Source organism: Saimiri boliviensis, chromosome 18 (genome assembly GCF_048565385.1).
Source record: "Saimiri boliviensis isolate mSaiBol1 chromosome 18, mSaiBol1.pri, whole genome shotgun sequence".
Taxonomy (NCBI): domain Eukaryota; kingdom Metazoa; phylum Chordata; class Mammalia; order Primates; family Cebidae; genus Saimiri; species Saimiri boliviensis.
In genome coordinates this window covers 7,981,007-7,996,334 of record NC_133466.1, presented here as the reverse complement: position 1 = coordinate 7,996,334, position 15,328 = coordinate 7,981,007, and the positions used below count along the sequence as shown (strand labels likewise).

The window sequence follows — 15,328 nt, the reverse complement described above, 5'->3', positions numbered from 1 at the left end:
GTATATTTAGTCAGCAGCTTAGTCATCTCGGGCTACCATAACGAAATACCATTGACTGGATGGCTGAAACGATACACATTTATTTCTCACAGTCCGGAGTCTGGGAACTCTAAGATGAAGTGTTGGCAGGGGTCAGTTCCTGGTAAGGGCTCCCTTTGTGGACTATAGATGGGCAGACTTCTTGCTATATCTTCACTTGGACTTTCCTCTCTGCATGGATGCAGACAGAGAAGGAAGAGAGAGAAAGAGAGAGAGAGAGAGAGAGAGAGAGAGAGAGAGAGAGAGAGAGCGAGCGAGCACACCCTCTTCCTCTGCTTCTTGTTTTTTTTGTTTGTTTGTTTGTTTTCCTGTTGTTGTTGTTTTGAGACAGCATCTTGCTCTGCTGTCCATGCTGAAAGTCAATGGCATGATCCCAGCTCGCTGTAATGTCAAACTCCTGGGCACAAGGGAGCCTCCTATGTTGGCCTTCCAAAGTGCTGGAATTACAAGTGTGAGTCTTCACCTCTGGCTCTTGCTTTTCTTCTAAGACTGCCTATCCTATTGCCCTCATCATGGGTCCCACCTTCATTACCTTATCTAACCCTAATTACCTCTTAAAGATCTAGTTTCCAAATTCTACCCCACTGGAAGTTAGGGCTTCATCACCTAAACTTTGGGGGACATGAACATTCAGTCTATAGCAGTCTGTAGACGAGAGGACAGCTGGGTCCTGAGAGTTGCCTTCAGGTGGACAGTGAACAGGGCAGTGCTAAGACAAACAGGAGGAAATTTGAGACCAGTGATTTGAGGGTCTCACAGCTAAAGCTGCTTAAACATTATGGGGTTTCTATGTTAGGTAGCAAATGCTCTGTCTTTGGAAGCATCCAAGCATGGGCTGACAGTTTTCACCTTAAGGTTGTTGCATATGGGATTTCTATGTAGGTGAGAATTCAGTTAGAATCTCCCAGACTCTCCACCTCTACAATTATATGTGAGTTTACGCCATATGCATTTTCTTCCATTTAAATTCTCTGCTGTGTGCCCAGGATGGTTTTTCTGTCCTGTTTCCAAAGCAGTGTGGGCAGGAGGAGGTTGTAGCCTTGGGTGGACAGATGAGCATGCTGGGTATACAATCAATATATGTGCTCAGAATCTACACAACAGGCTTGGGTTCTTGGTAACAGAAGTGCTGGGGAGATGGGGCTGCTCTGTCAAAGTTTAATTTAGTAAAACTTATCCACAATGGCAATGAAAACTACAGCACATGGGCAGGTGGCGTTGGAAACCACCGCATGGCCGGGCATGGATTGATTGCATTCTTCAACGTTCCTTCGTGTGGAACTAACACGCAGCAAATACCAACCCCTCTCCCCCAGCCTTTCCTCTTGCAGAGTCACCCATCAACGGCAGGAGGCAGACAGGTGTAACTGTATTTCTTCACTTTGGCCAAGTTCCTCACGGTTTATAGAAAACAGAAAAGGCAAGGCTTGTGAGAATGGACGAGTTCCAGTTATGGTGGGAGGCAGGCAGGGACACAGCAGGCCGGTCACCATGGGCACTTGTAGTATGTTGGCCATGGCCAGCACCCTATTGCTACAAAATCGACTTAAGCTTGACCAAAATAAAAAGTCTGCCTTACAGGCACTTCAGAGTTTGCAAACTGCCTTCATGCGTGGAATGATTCATAGGACACAAAGAAAAGGCAGCCCCATTATTCCATAGTCACAGGGCCTGTGTGTGCATGAGTGTGTTGTGTGCAGACAAGTGAGCACACACATTTGTGTATGCTCCTGAGTGACAGTGCATGTGTGTGCATGCAGGTGTGTATGCTCGTGCGCCTGTTTGCATGCACACGTGCCTCCATATGTTCATGTGTATCCACATGGTTTTACGTCGGTAAAACCTTTACTCTAGATAGCAGGCCTTTACTCTAGATAGCAGAAGAGACCTGAACTCTAGCTCCCAGCTCTGTCTCCAAGTAGTTGGGTAACCTAGGGGTTGCTTCACCTCCTGAGGCCTTTGGAACTTCTTGCCAACAATGCAGACTTGCCCTTGAATCTAGGGGTTGAAAAGCTTTTTCTAGAAAGGGCCAGCTATTAAGTATTTTACTCTTTGCAAGTCTCATGTAGTCTCTGTAAGTCTTTTCTCCTCAACTTTTAAAAATGCAAAAGCCATTCTTAGCTCAAGCCTTACAAAAACAGGTGGTCATGTGGCCCTAGAATAGAGCCTGGAGACCCCTACAGATGAGCCCTTTTAGCCTCAGCAGGACTGAGCCCCTGGCTGAGTGAATGAGTTGCCACCAGCATGTATGCTTTATCTTACTGGGGGGTTGTCATCTCGTGATCTTGCTTGACCAAGCACTCAGTGCCAGGTGGGACATGGCTCTGTATCCAGGGGCCAGCAGGCTGGTACTGTTTTTGCTTCTATGTCTAAGGGAAGGCTTATGTAAAATGCATTTGAAGTTTGTCTGCTCCCAAAGTCCCAGGCTTCAGAACCAGACAGGCACGGGTCTGAATCCTTGTTCTGTCACTTTCTTATTCTCTAGCGTTGGGAAAGTCATGTCACTCCTCTGGAACTTGGACAACTGTGTTCAAAATTGTTCAGATTCCTTTCAGATTTGAAATTGTCAGATGGACTCTTGGTGATGCTTGACAGCTAAGGATTTTGAGTCCCTTTGTAGGTATAAACCTTTAATTTTTGCAGGGGCTAAGAAATAAGTGAGCCCCTGTTGGCTCTCTAGGCTGGTGACCTCAGAGGACTGGTGTTCAAGGAAGCTGCCTGTTTGCCAGAAGTTGAGCTGCAATCCACAGAGGCGTGAACGCTCCTCCACTCACTTGTTCTTCATCATGGGATGCATCTATGGTAAGTCTATGTGTCCCCTGAAAGGTATTCCAGAAGGTCGGCGTCTGTTTAAAAAGTCTAAAGCAATAAAGTCTCATTGCTGCTTTGCTTGTACAGAAATCTTTCCACTCAGGGAAGTGCACACCAGGATCCAGGATTCTCTAGTGTGTCTGGGCCGAGTGGGAGCTCTAGGTGTCAGAGCCCGATAAGCCAGGCGTGCCGTCAGGGCTCTACGGATGCATTTCCGTACTTCACATCCATCTCACTTAAGAACGCATTAAGTAGAGCAGCAATGCCAGTGCCTTCTGTGGTTTAGGGGAGGCACAGGTGTTCACCTTGTTCCTCTCAAGTTCATGGTCATGCTTGCTGGGCTGGTGGGCTATGGCGAATGAGTGCCCACCTCCATCTCCATCACTCCTCCTTCCCAGCTTCTCTCTGCATCTCCAACTTCCTGCCTCCTCTCTGTTTCATCACAGGCTTCCAGGGAGCATCAGTTCCCTGCCTTCATCTTTAGTCTTTTAAAAATTGCTAATCCATTGCCTATCCTGTTCCCAGGTTAACCTTCCACAGGAGCCACGCTGCCTTCTGCTACCCCAAGTTGCCCTTTACTCAGAAAACTTTCATGCCTGCCCAAAGCCCTAAAGTAAAGCCCACATTTCACAAAAACTCAGATTTCCACTCTCTATCTGGTCCCAACCTACCCTTCCATCTTTATCTCAGAATTATCTTCATAAATAGAGTCACCTAGCTCTTACCCCCAGGGACCTGGGACCACTGGGTCAGGAATTAGGCCCAGGCACTGGGCTGAGAGCCGAGGCCTGCAGGAACTCACTGCTTAAACCAAGTTAGGCTGCTCATGGGTCCTTGAATTTGCTAAATAATGTGTGTCTCACTTCCAGAGTCAGAATAACATAATGGAGGTCATTAATTATAAATGACTACCTGCCCTCCTGCTTCTCAACCTTCTGCTGTAGTTTTCAGTCTCCTTTTCCTTCAATGCCGGTTTAGAACTTCTTGTTCTCAAGAAACCTTCTTCCTTTTATCTCAGGACTTAATGGCTGTTAACTTCTCTGCCACGCTTTCTGAGCACAGTAGATAGTTCCCTATGTTGGAATCCATCTGTCCAGCCAGTTCTACCTCTTTCCGGCCATCCTATACCCAGATTCACTGCACCCTGAGTGCTTAGTGAAGGGACAGGTCAGAATTAATTCTGAATTGAAAACCATTTTCTAGGAAAGGCCACTTCATCACTTAGCAGGGCTCGTGGGGTCCTCTTCGGGGCTATGCAATGGTGGCGAGCAGAGGAAAGCATCTGAAACAGCCATCTTTGTCAGTATTGCCTCAAAGCCTAGAAGACATGGATGGACACAGGCACTTGTGTCTTACAGTAGGCAGAATTCAAAGGTGGCTCCCAAGATCCTTGCTGCTTGGGGGACACACACCATTTCCCAATTACGCAATCAAATGCTAAACAGAGGCTTCTGAGAAGAAGAGATACAATTAAGATTCCCAATGAGTTGACTTTAAGGGAGATGATCCTGTTGGGGCAGACCTGAGCACTTCAGCTGAGCACTTCATAGTGACCCCGTTCTTCTTGTAAGAGAGATTTGAAACATGAGAGGGATTCAAAGAGTGCAAGCTCACATGGTGAGGCACTGGGACGGCCTCTGGCCAGGAGCCACAAGAATGGGAACTTCACTCGAGGAACGGGATTTTGCCAACAGCCACATGAATTTGCAAGAGGACCCAGGAAGGAACACAGCCCTGCTGACACCTTGATTTCAGCTCTGGGAAAAGCTCAGTCACACCTGCACTTCTGACCCCCAACTCTCAGGAAGAAAGCCCTTCCTTCCATCTTCTACCCTCACCACTGCCTGAAGGCTCCTGAGCCTGCCTGAGAAGCTCAGCTGTGGTCTCCTGGTGACCAAGGAGCTTCCTGCACCCTGTTATCCCCTGCTGAGACCCTTGGTCAAGTCACTCTTGCATGGGAGGCTCCCGCAGTGGAGTAACTCTTAGGCCAACCGTGTAAAGAACCATGGTAGGGCTGCTCTGTTTCACAGCCATACCTTACCCCAGTGTTAGCACAGGGTCCTGCATTTACTAACCCTCCCCAATCCCATCCCCATGCTCAGTTATGAATCTCAGGTTGGCTTGCTGCAAGCCCAAGCCCCTTCCCAGCCCCTTCCATGGGATAATCAATGGGGTGTTGCTGTAAGCTGCTAAGTTTGCAGTCACTTGTTATGCAACAATAGTTGACTACTGCATGCCTTCTGCCCTCCAAACTCACCTTTCTTGAGGTTACTTTCCTTTATGATTTATTAATACACAACCTCACCAGGCTCATGAATTCCACCAAGGAGTCCTGGAAAGGCTATTATCTCTTGATGGAGAAAATGACATGATTTGCTTCTTAAGGATCCGACAGATGTTCTCCCAAAGTAAAGTGGGCTGGAAAGAATGAGGATCCTCCACTTCTCAAGACGTTTTGTGACCTGCTGCCAAAATTCCTAGCCTGCTAACCACAGCATTCTAAAAAATTGGGGGTGGGGGAAAGGCTACATTTTTTTAAAAACCCAACTCTCGATCTTTTGTTATCAGAGCTTCAAGTTAACCTAACTCTGCACCAGAGACCTGGGTCACTTTTAATGCTGGACTAGAGTGTGCAGCTGCTCACCCTTACCGAGACACCCTTGAGTTCTCCAGTCCTGCCTGGTGACAGCCAGACACCTGAGCACCACCTCCACGTCCTGCTCTGCCACTGACCAGTAACTCCCCTGAAGGTAAGAAGAGAGAGTCTACAATAATTTGCATGTGAGGATGGATCATCCTGGGTCTTTTCAAGCTCCTTAAAGAATCTCATGTAATTAGAGCTAATCTGTCCCAATTTTAAATCAAAAGGTAACATGATTAATATCCTCTAAAAATAGAGTTAGCTAAAGACACTTTTAATAAGGCATCAGGCATATAGGTTACTCTTAAATATAACCTATGATTAAGTCTCTGGATTTGCCCACTGGAGGAAGCTGAAATTGAGAACTTCTCTTAACAGACCAAGAGCTGTCTGCTGCCTCTCCATTTTTACTTCGCAACTCTTCAGCCTCCTTCAAAGCCTACTTCTCTCTCTGGCTTCAGAGCCATTTCTAGAACCCCTGGCTTCCACTTTTTGAGGGCTGGAATCGTGACTTTCAGATGTCTTTTTCCCAGCCCCTAGCAGTTTGCCAATACACAGAAAGCCTTCAGGGAATGTTGATTTAATTAGTTAAAATTCAATGTTTTTTCCCCCTGCCAGATCCAACCTTGTTTTTTTTTTTTTCTTTTCTAAATTTCACTCACCCTCTATTCTGGTTGACAGACAGTAGTGTGGGCCCTCCACCCCCAGTCTCAGGAAGAAAGCCCTTCCTTCCATCTTCTACCCTCACCACTGCCTGAAGGCTTCCAAGCCTGCTTGAGAAGCTCAGCTGTGGTCTCCTGGTGACCAAGGAGCTTCCTGCACCCTGTTATCCCCTGCTGAGACCATTAGTCGAGTCAGCCTTGCATGGGAGGCTCCCGCAGTGGAGTAACTCTTTGGCCAACTTTGTAAAGAACCATGGTAGGGCTGTTCTGTTTCACAGCCACACCTTACCCCAGTGTTAGCACAGGGTCCTGCATTTACTAATCCTCCCCAACCCCATCCCCATGCTCAGTTATGAATCTCAGGTTGGCTTGCTGCAAACTCGAGCTCCCTCCAAGTTGGGTTATAGTTTTCAGCGGTTGCTAGCACGCATCCACTCTGCAAATCTATGTTAGGTGTTTGTTATAGGCCAGTTACTGTTCCAGGTACTGGAACTCAGCAGTGAATAAGACAAAGTCTTTGCCTTCATGGAGCTTGAATTTTGGTGAGAGATAAAAGCCAGATAATAGCTGTGTATTCTAGCTGTAACCTAAATCTCAGGAAAGGTTGCGAGCTATAAATTCAAGATGGGTAAGAAGAGAATGAGTGACGTGTGGTGGCGATTTTAGGGTGGTCTAGGATCCCCTCTCTGATGAAATGACCTTTGAGAGGAAACAGGATGGATGAGAAAGGGCAAACCTTACAAAGTTCCTGGGGAAAAAGGTGATCTGGAGAGGGGTCTGTAAGTGCGAAGGTCCTGAGGTTAGAACAAACCTGACTTCCAGCCCTTCACCATGAAAAACGCCTCAACGAATTGAATATAGCTTCTCTTTTTCATTTCCTGCAGAATATGGAAGGAAAGTCAGGGGAGCTGGGTCAAGGCAAATGAAGGCAAGATCAGAGGAAGCCTTCACCTGCTTGCTGGGCAGGTGGCCTCTGAAGCTGTGTCGGCCGAGGCAGTCAGCCAGGCTGGCCGGACCAAGGATTCACCTTTTTGCTGCCACAGCTGTGTAGAGAAGACGGAATAAGATGGCATGGGGTTCCCGGTCACTCTGAGACAGACTGTTTCCAGTTGTCTCCATGACAGGCCCATGAAAACCAAGGCTGGCTATTCTGGGATTAGTTGAGTTTATGGGTTTGGAGGTGGTGTGTGTAATATAGGAGCCTCCCTACATGATGTGTGTGATTTTGGGGTGCTGGTAACCCTTTTTGACTCCCTCAGATATCTTCTTTCTCTGTCTTCTTCTGCTGCCACAGCATTCTCAGTAATTCCCTTTTCCTGTTCAGCCTCTCCACCATTCAAGCCACAGGCTGAAGCTAATTGCCCAAGAATAAAAAGAGCACTGCGAGAACAGATAGCAATATTCTTAGCTTTGACGCCCCAAATAGTCTTGGAAGTCTGGGTTTTGGAATACAGGGGCCAGATGGTTTTTTTTTAAGTTCTCCAAAGGTTGACTTTGGAACCAGGCACTAAGCCTTGGAGGACTGAGAGCATAAAGATTTGGAAAGAAGATACGATGGTACAGCAGCACCACACAGAAGACAAGGATCCTACCCTGGGGACGGGAGGAAGGTGGATAAAACTTGGCAGGACAGAAGAATGTATGGGGCCATCTCCGTGAAGTTGGAAACCTTGTGGGGCAGGAGATGCAAACCCATAGGTGAGTTTGGGGATCACAACGCAGAAGATCTGCACCTCATTTGTTCATATGTGGCACAGAGAGCGCGTAAACCTGTTAATGAACCCAACCTCTAATACTGAAAGTTGGAGCAACAGGTGGAATGTGCACTAGCAGAGATGTGTGGTTTGGACAAGCAGCCAGGCCATGCTGTGGCCTATGCAGCAGACAGAGCCAGGAGACTGAGGCCATCAAGTTACACCTCAGTGGAGTTCATAGAAGATGAGACCTTAGACCAGAAACCTACCTCCTCTCGCCACCTGACGCCATAAGGCTATGTCAGCCTTCCCCCAAACCCACAAGCTGTCTGCAAGGAGGAATGTGAAAGGTGCTGAGGGTGAGGCACCCTGAAACCTTGACCTGTGTGGGCAGTGGCTCCAAAGTCAGATGTGAATCACATGTGACTCAAGGAACCTTAAACTGGCAAGTTGTTCTGCTGCTTCCTAGACATGGGGGCTTGTGAGCTAAGTGGAGTTCAGGTCTAGAGAAGTGAGGTTCTACCTCTAGATGCTTTGAGTTTTGTGTTCATGAGATTCCTTCTGCAATCCCTCACAAATTATCTCAACAGGCAGAAGAGCCACCCATTGTGTGATAAGAAACGAGGCTCAATGTTTGACAAGCAAGGAGCCCTCCGGAACCCCCGTGCAGTGTTCCTTGGTGCAGACTTTAATAGTAAGGAGGTGATGCAGGAGAACAGGGTAAATGGGAGGGCTGGGCAGGGGAAAGGAGTGAGTGTGGTTCTCCATTTTGCCCAGGGTCGGCTGATCCTGAGAAGGTTTTGGGTGGTGTTCCTAGGGGGCTGCCATGACAAAATGTCACAACCTGGGAGGCTTAAACAACAAGACATTTATTCTTTCAGTTCTGGAAGCCAGAAGCCCCAAATCAAGTTGTTTGCAGGGCCACGCTCCCTTTGAAGGTTTCAGGGAAGAATCCATTCCATGCTTTTGTACAAGCTTCTCACTGGCCAGCAACCCTGGGCATTCCTTAACGTGTCTACAGACCCATCACTCCAATCTCGGCCACCATCTTCACGTGGCTTCCTCTCTCCAGGCCGTCCTACTATCTCCTCTTTTAAGGACACCAATCATATTGGATTAACGTCCACCCTAATGACCTCATTTTAACTTGCTTACATCTGCACAAACCCCATTTCCAGGTAAAGCAACATGCACAGATGCCAGGCATTAGCACTTGAGTATATCTTTTTGAGGGACACAATTCAACTCAGTGAGCTAGCCTGCAGAAATTCATTTTCTTCTTTTTTTTTTTTTTCTTTCCGTTTCTGGATGCTGGGTTTAGATAAATCAGCCTGCAAAATTTACATACTTCCGTATTAGTCTTCTCACATGGCTAATAAAGACATACCTGAGTCTGGGTAATTTATAAGTGAAAGAGCTGTAATTGACTCACAGTTCAGCATGGCTGAGGAAGCCTCAGAAAACTTACAATCACAGAAGAAGGGGAAGCAAACACATCCTTCTTCACATGGTGGCAGGAGATAGAAGTGCCGAGCAAAGGGGGAAAAGCCCCTTATAACACCATCAGATCTCATGAGCACTCCCTCACTATCATGAAAACAGCATGAAGGTAATTGCCCCCTATGATTCAATTACCTCCCACCAGGTCCCTCCCACGACTCATGGGGAATATGAGGTTGAGATGAGATTTGGGTGGGGACACAGCCAAACCATATCGACTTCTCAAAAGTATGTTACAGTCCATTCACACTTCTAAGTCAAAGAGCTGGAGATCTATTTTAACCTACGAAATACAAGACTTCTGCTTTTGTGGCCTCCTGTTGCCCTGGTAGACACTCCTGCAAGAAGCCTGACCTGTCTTCAGCAGCATGTCTATACAACAAACCCACTCAAGGTTTGACTCAAACCTTCCATGTGTGAAGCACATGCTGAGATTTCTGATTTCTAGGAGTTGAAAAGAACTGTGCAAGTGTAAATCATGTACAAAGGAATGAAACACGGCAGCTCCGTGTGTTAAAAGGTTTTCCTCTGCAAATCCCACAGACACGGGGAGTGCACCACATCAGTACAATTCAGGAGAACTCTGCCTCTGACTCTGCCTGCCTCCCCCGCATCCAAGCAAGCAGCCAACAAACAAAACAAACCCCAGTGAAGCAGTAGCCTACTGCGGGGTTCCAAAAAGCCTCACAGAATTGAATATGGCAAAACGGCACATGGGGGCAACCTTATTAAAAATCTTTCCTGTAAAATACTGTGCATTGAAAGTCTGGTAATAAATCACGGAAATTTCTCCCTAAAGTTAAACATAAGGGATCCTGAGGGTTTACTCTGATCTCCTGAATCTAAGTGTATGATGCTCACCTACCTATCTCAGAAAGGTGAGTGACAGAGGGACGGGGAGGCAGGGAAGGCACAGGGGAGGGGCTTTCCTCCTTCTTACTTTCATTGGATACTTTCATGGGTGGGCCTCTCAGCAGTGTGCTGGATGGAGGAAAGGTGAGCAGGCTTTGCAAAGCCAGGTTGGGAGACTCACACACAGACACACAAACACATAGACACAGACACACACAGACAGGCACACATAAACACAGACAAACACACACACACACATAGACACAGAGACAGATACAAACACAAACATGTACAAACACACAGGCACACACACACCGACACAGGCACATACACTCTGCACTTTCCACTATATCATTTTAGGTTTAGCAAGAGTAACTTTTACATATAGATCAAAATGTTGCCCCTATCTATGAATGATTCAGACTAGCTGGAAAACCAAGGATGATTAAGCACTGCTTAGAAATGTGTCCCTAAAATATACAAACTTAAAAAAAGTCCCTTAATATGTATTTTAATTTTTGTAATGGGGGATTTATAAATTAAGTACTTGTAGGCTCTTCGGGTAAGAATATTTCTAGGGTTTCTTAGACCCAATTGAACCTGGGGGGCCCAGGTCACAAGTGTTTGTAATGCCCAGATAGATACCAGCCCTCTCAGTGACCCCCTCATATGTAAATTTTAGAGGCTTGAATATCCAAGCGCCAAAGTCGACCATTTGAGATAAGGGCCTCAGCTCTGCATTTCAGCCTTTCTTGCATCCGCTGTTCCTGATGGAGGTAGCAGGACACTGGTGCTGATGTTGGCAGCATTCAGGGTGGTGCTGGGCTGGATGTGGGTTGAGGGTCATAGGTGTGGGATGGCAGGGGTGGAGACACATATCACATGACTCGCAAATGATTCTTGGCAATAAGAAGGCAATATTTTCACACCGGGAGCTTAAACACAGAAGAATTTGCAGGTACCTTTTAAAGACACTCTTGTGGTTCTTCTTTTCTTTTTTGGGGATGGAGTTTTGTTCTTGTCGCCCACGCTGGAGTGCAATGGTGGATCTCGGCTTACCGCAACCTCCGCCTCCCAGGTTTAAGTGATTCTCCTGCCTCAGTCTCCCAAGTAGCTAGGATTACAGGCATGTGTCACCACGCCCGGCTAATTTTTGTATTTCTAGTAGAGACAGGTTTTCTCCATGTTGGTCAGGCTGGTGTCGAACTCCCAACCCCAGGTGATCCGTCCGCCTCAGCCTCCCAAAGTGCTGGGATTACAGGTGTGAGCCACCGTGCCCGGCCGTGATTTTTCTTTAAACCAATGGCTCTCAACCCTGGCTGCCTGCTACAGCAATGTGGGGAGCTTTTGAAACATACCAGTGCAGAGGCTGTTCACCATTCTAATTCTGATTTAATCAGCTTAGGGTTTTAGGGTGAGGAGCTCTTCAGGAAATGGAAACGTGCAGACAGGGCATCGAATCATTGCAGGTCAAACGGGGCGTCCCAATACGTCAGTAAGAGTGAGAGGGAGCCCTGGGTACAGCCACCTCCTCTGCAGGAACAGCACTGGTGTGGTACTGGCTGATGATAAAGTCACCTACTTCAGTTTTTGATACTTATTGCCAAATATTTCAAAAATTCAGGAAATTATATGGAATTTTTATGCTCTGACCTCCACGTTTAATAAATATTAGTATTTGGCTATACTTCTTCTGTACTCGTTTAGAAAATATACCTGTAAATAAATCTGGTCACTCTGACTGCATTGGGAAATTTGTGATACCTTTGGGTAACATGTACTAAGACAGGCTGCTCACCAAGGTCCCTGCTTAGAGTCATTTGCACTTTAGTATAAGTGAGGGAACAGGGTGAAGGCAATGGTAGAGACTGAAGGTTGGGCAAAGGGGTGCAGAATGGGCATAGGGCTTAGGATGTCTATTTCAACCACAGGTGGTCCACTGTTGACCCTGGCAATGAGGTAACAATGTTTTTACTGACAAGTTTTTAGGAAGAAATCACTACTCAGGAGAGTGAGAAATCCCAATTTGAGCATTCTTTGACCCCATATGGTTTCTTTCATAGTTTTACATTATATTCCTGGGTATCCCTTTGAATGTTCCCCGTTTTTTAGGGAAATGTTGACTTCTATGATTCATACCTTCTTGCGACAGCACTCGGCTCCAGCACTGCCTGGATAAATGGCAGCCTATGCCATCTCTCACCTTCAGCTGGAGAAGTCTTTTTTTTCTTTCTGCCTGCCTTTCCTTATTTGGAGTTGATGCTTTTTGACATTTCTGTCCAACAAATACTACCTTGGGTTCTGGATTATATTTTTAGGGAAGCAGTTGACATTTCTTTGATCCTTCCATTTGAAAATATTTATTTTAAAAAGATTGAGAAAGGTAGAATTGACTTCTAAAACACTTCAATAAATAACCACTTTCAAGTTGCCGTGATTCACTTTGGCAGAGAGATGCTATAGACAGATAACCCAGAGCAATGTCAAAAATAGACACAAACAAACTCTGCTCAATTCTGGTCTCTTCCTTTCTCTCTTTGCTGATTCTATTCAACATCCTGCCCTCTACCATCTTAACACGATCTGTTAAATTATGGTATAATCAAAACCCTGTCACCCTCCATCACTTTTAACTTCAGGAAGCCTTATAATTCTTGCTTAACCATTCAACGAAACAAACATATCAGGGGATGGCCTATCAAGCTTAGTTCTAGAGCTTATTCATCCTTCTTTGATGTCTGTCTAAACTCATACGAAGGAACACAAGTCACTTAGCAGTTATGTGGAAGTTACATACAGCCTTACAACATCAGTATCACCAGGGAGCTTGCTGAAAATGCAGAATCCCAGGCCCTACCCCAGATCTACTGAACCAGAATCTGCATTTTAACAAGAGCCCCAGATAATGGCTGTGCACATTTTGGTCTCAGAAATACTAACTTTCAGCTTAAAAATCAACCCTTGTCCCTCACACAACATTAACTGACCTGCCTAGAGAATGTGGCTTACTACTTTTGAGACTGCTTTTGGTTCCCCTCTTGTTGGAATTCACTCAGGGTGGCTGGCAAAATATTACAGAAAATATTTAGGAAAAGTTATAGCTTATAGTCTCAAACCTTTTGGAAGGCCGAAAGGTTCTACTGGGACAGGCTGAAGGCGGCCGGCGGGTCCATTAAGTTAGAGAGAAGATAGGGATGGTAAGAGACTTTTCCCAGTTTAAGGCTGTTTACCCCACATCCCTTTGTCTCTACTCTATTTACTCAGGTAAACTCTGTCTTGGATAACCCTATCGGGGAAGATCAAAGGGGAATTACCTGTTAACAATGTTTTCTCTGTGCCTGGAATCTAAAGCTTTCACACAAATGTGTGAAACCACTCTTTTAACCATGTTAATTATCCACAAGTGTGTTAACTTAGAACCTGTGTTATAAATAAATCTGTGGATGTGCATGGGGTTGGGGTCGATTGGTTGCATTTCACCCTCTGAGAGCAGCCAACGGCCATCCCTAGCCCACTTGTATCACGGTAATGGTGTGAGAGTGCATTCATTCATCTGTCGGTGAGTCAGGGTCTGCAGGCCAGACTCCCGCAGGTGGTGACTGACGCCTCACCCTCCAGGTAAGGTAGTTTTAGGGAAAAAAAGCAAAGATAGATAAGCATTTTTTCCAAATTTCTTTTGTTAATGTGAGAGGGATAATTATAGTCTCACCGGTTTTTTTTTTTTTTAAAAGAATCTAGAGATTTTCACTTTATTTTAAAATTATGTTCACAGAGTCATATTTCTGTTTTCCTTTTCTTCAGAGATGGGGTCTTGCTATGTTGCCCCAATTGGTCTCAAACTCCTGGGTTCAAGTGATTCTCTGGACTCAGCCTCCTGAGTAGCTGAGATTACAGATGGAAGCCATCATCCCTGGCTCCATATTTTCTATTTTCTAACTAAAATTACATGTGCGAAGCAAAGGAGAGAAATACATAGAACTTCCAAGCTATAGCAGGCCAGCCTCTTTCTAAAACTGAAATAATAGCCCTGGCATTTAGAGATGAGCAAGAGGAGGGCTCAGGAGGCAACACGGCTTTGTCCTTAAAGACCTTAATGATCATGCCTATCTTCCCACCTGCCTTGCTGCCTAGAAATGTGAAGGGCTTAGAATCGGCCAGGACTGAGTAGGGTGCAGCTAGCTTCAATATGACCCCATTAGCAGTACCTTTGGGGGTGTCTGCTCCAAGTGGGAGAATTATTACCAGACTTTTGAATAGAACCAGCTTGGTTTCTGGCTGAAGATGACATCCTTGTTTTAGAAAGCCCCCTCCTCCCCATGATCCAACGTCTCTCTACTTGACCCATCCCCCATTCCTAGCTACCTTCACTAACCTGGTAGAGGTCATTCTTTGGACAGCATCTGAAATAGAAGATGTATATCCCTTTCTTCCTCTGTCCCTCCTACCTGGTGAAAGAGGTAGACCTTCTCATTAACCTCTCCTCAGGGTAAAGTACCTTGTCCTGATTACTTCAGGACACTGGAAGGAGGGTGCCAGAATTAGAGGGGCTGTGAGACAAAGACAAAGGGCTTCAGAGCCCCCTCCCTCCCTCTCCTGCCCTGGGAGCTGCCTGACAGTGGTGCCCTGTTCCCATTCCCCATTTTAAAAAGTTGGAAATTTGAGACAAAGCCTTATTGTAAAATGTTGCAGTTTCTCAGGTATTCCCGGGTTGAAATCTCATCCCTAAAATCAGAAACTTTCTCACAAGTCTGATAAATGGTTGCAGGCTTATGGGTAATTTATAAAGAAAAGAGTTTTAATTGGCTTGCAGTTCTGCGGGCTGTACAGGAAGAATGATGCTGGCATTTGTGGCTTCTGGGGAGGCCTCAGGAAACTTACAATCATGTTGGAAGGAAGCGGGGAAGCAGGCATGTTACATGACAGAAGCAGGAGGAAGAGAGAGAGGGAGCAGATGCTACACACTTTTTAACAACCAGATCACATACAAACTCACTCACTATCACAAGGACAGTGATGGTGCTAAACAATTTATGAGAAATTCATCCCTATGATCCTATCACCTCCCACCAGGCCCCAACTCCAATACAAGGATTACAACTCAACATGAGATGGACAAAGATCTAAACTAT

General features: G+C 46.0%; 1 protein-coding gene and 1 long non-coding RNA gene across 3 annotated transcripts in view; one reads left to right on the top strand and one right to left on the bottom strand.

Moving 5' to 3' along the window:
- KCNJ6 (potassium inwardly rectifying channel subfamily J member 6) overlaps nucleotides 1-15,328 on the bottom strand; it is a 286,073-nt gene that overhangs the window by 250,755 nt on the left and 19,990 nt on the right. The window lies entirely within an intron of this gene.
- Nucleotides 2,687-8,598, top strand: LOC141582019 (uncharacterized). Its single transcript, XR_012514853.1, has 3 exons — nucleotides 2,687-2,841; nucleotides 5,419-5,600; nucleotides 7,478-8,598. It is a non-coding gene; the product is annotated as an uncharacterized LOC141582019 (long non-coding RNA).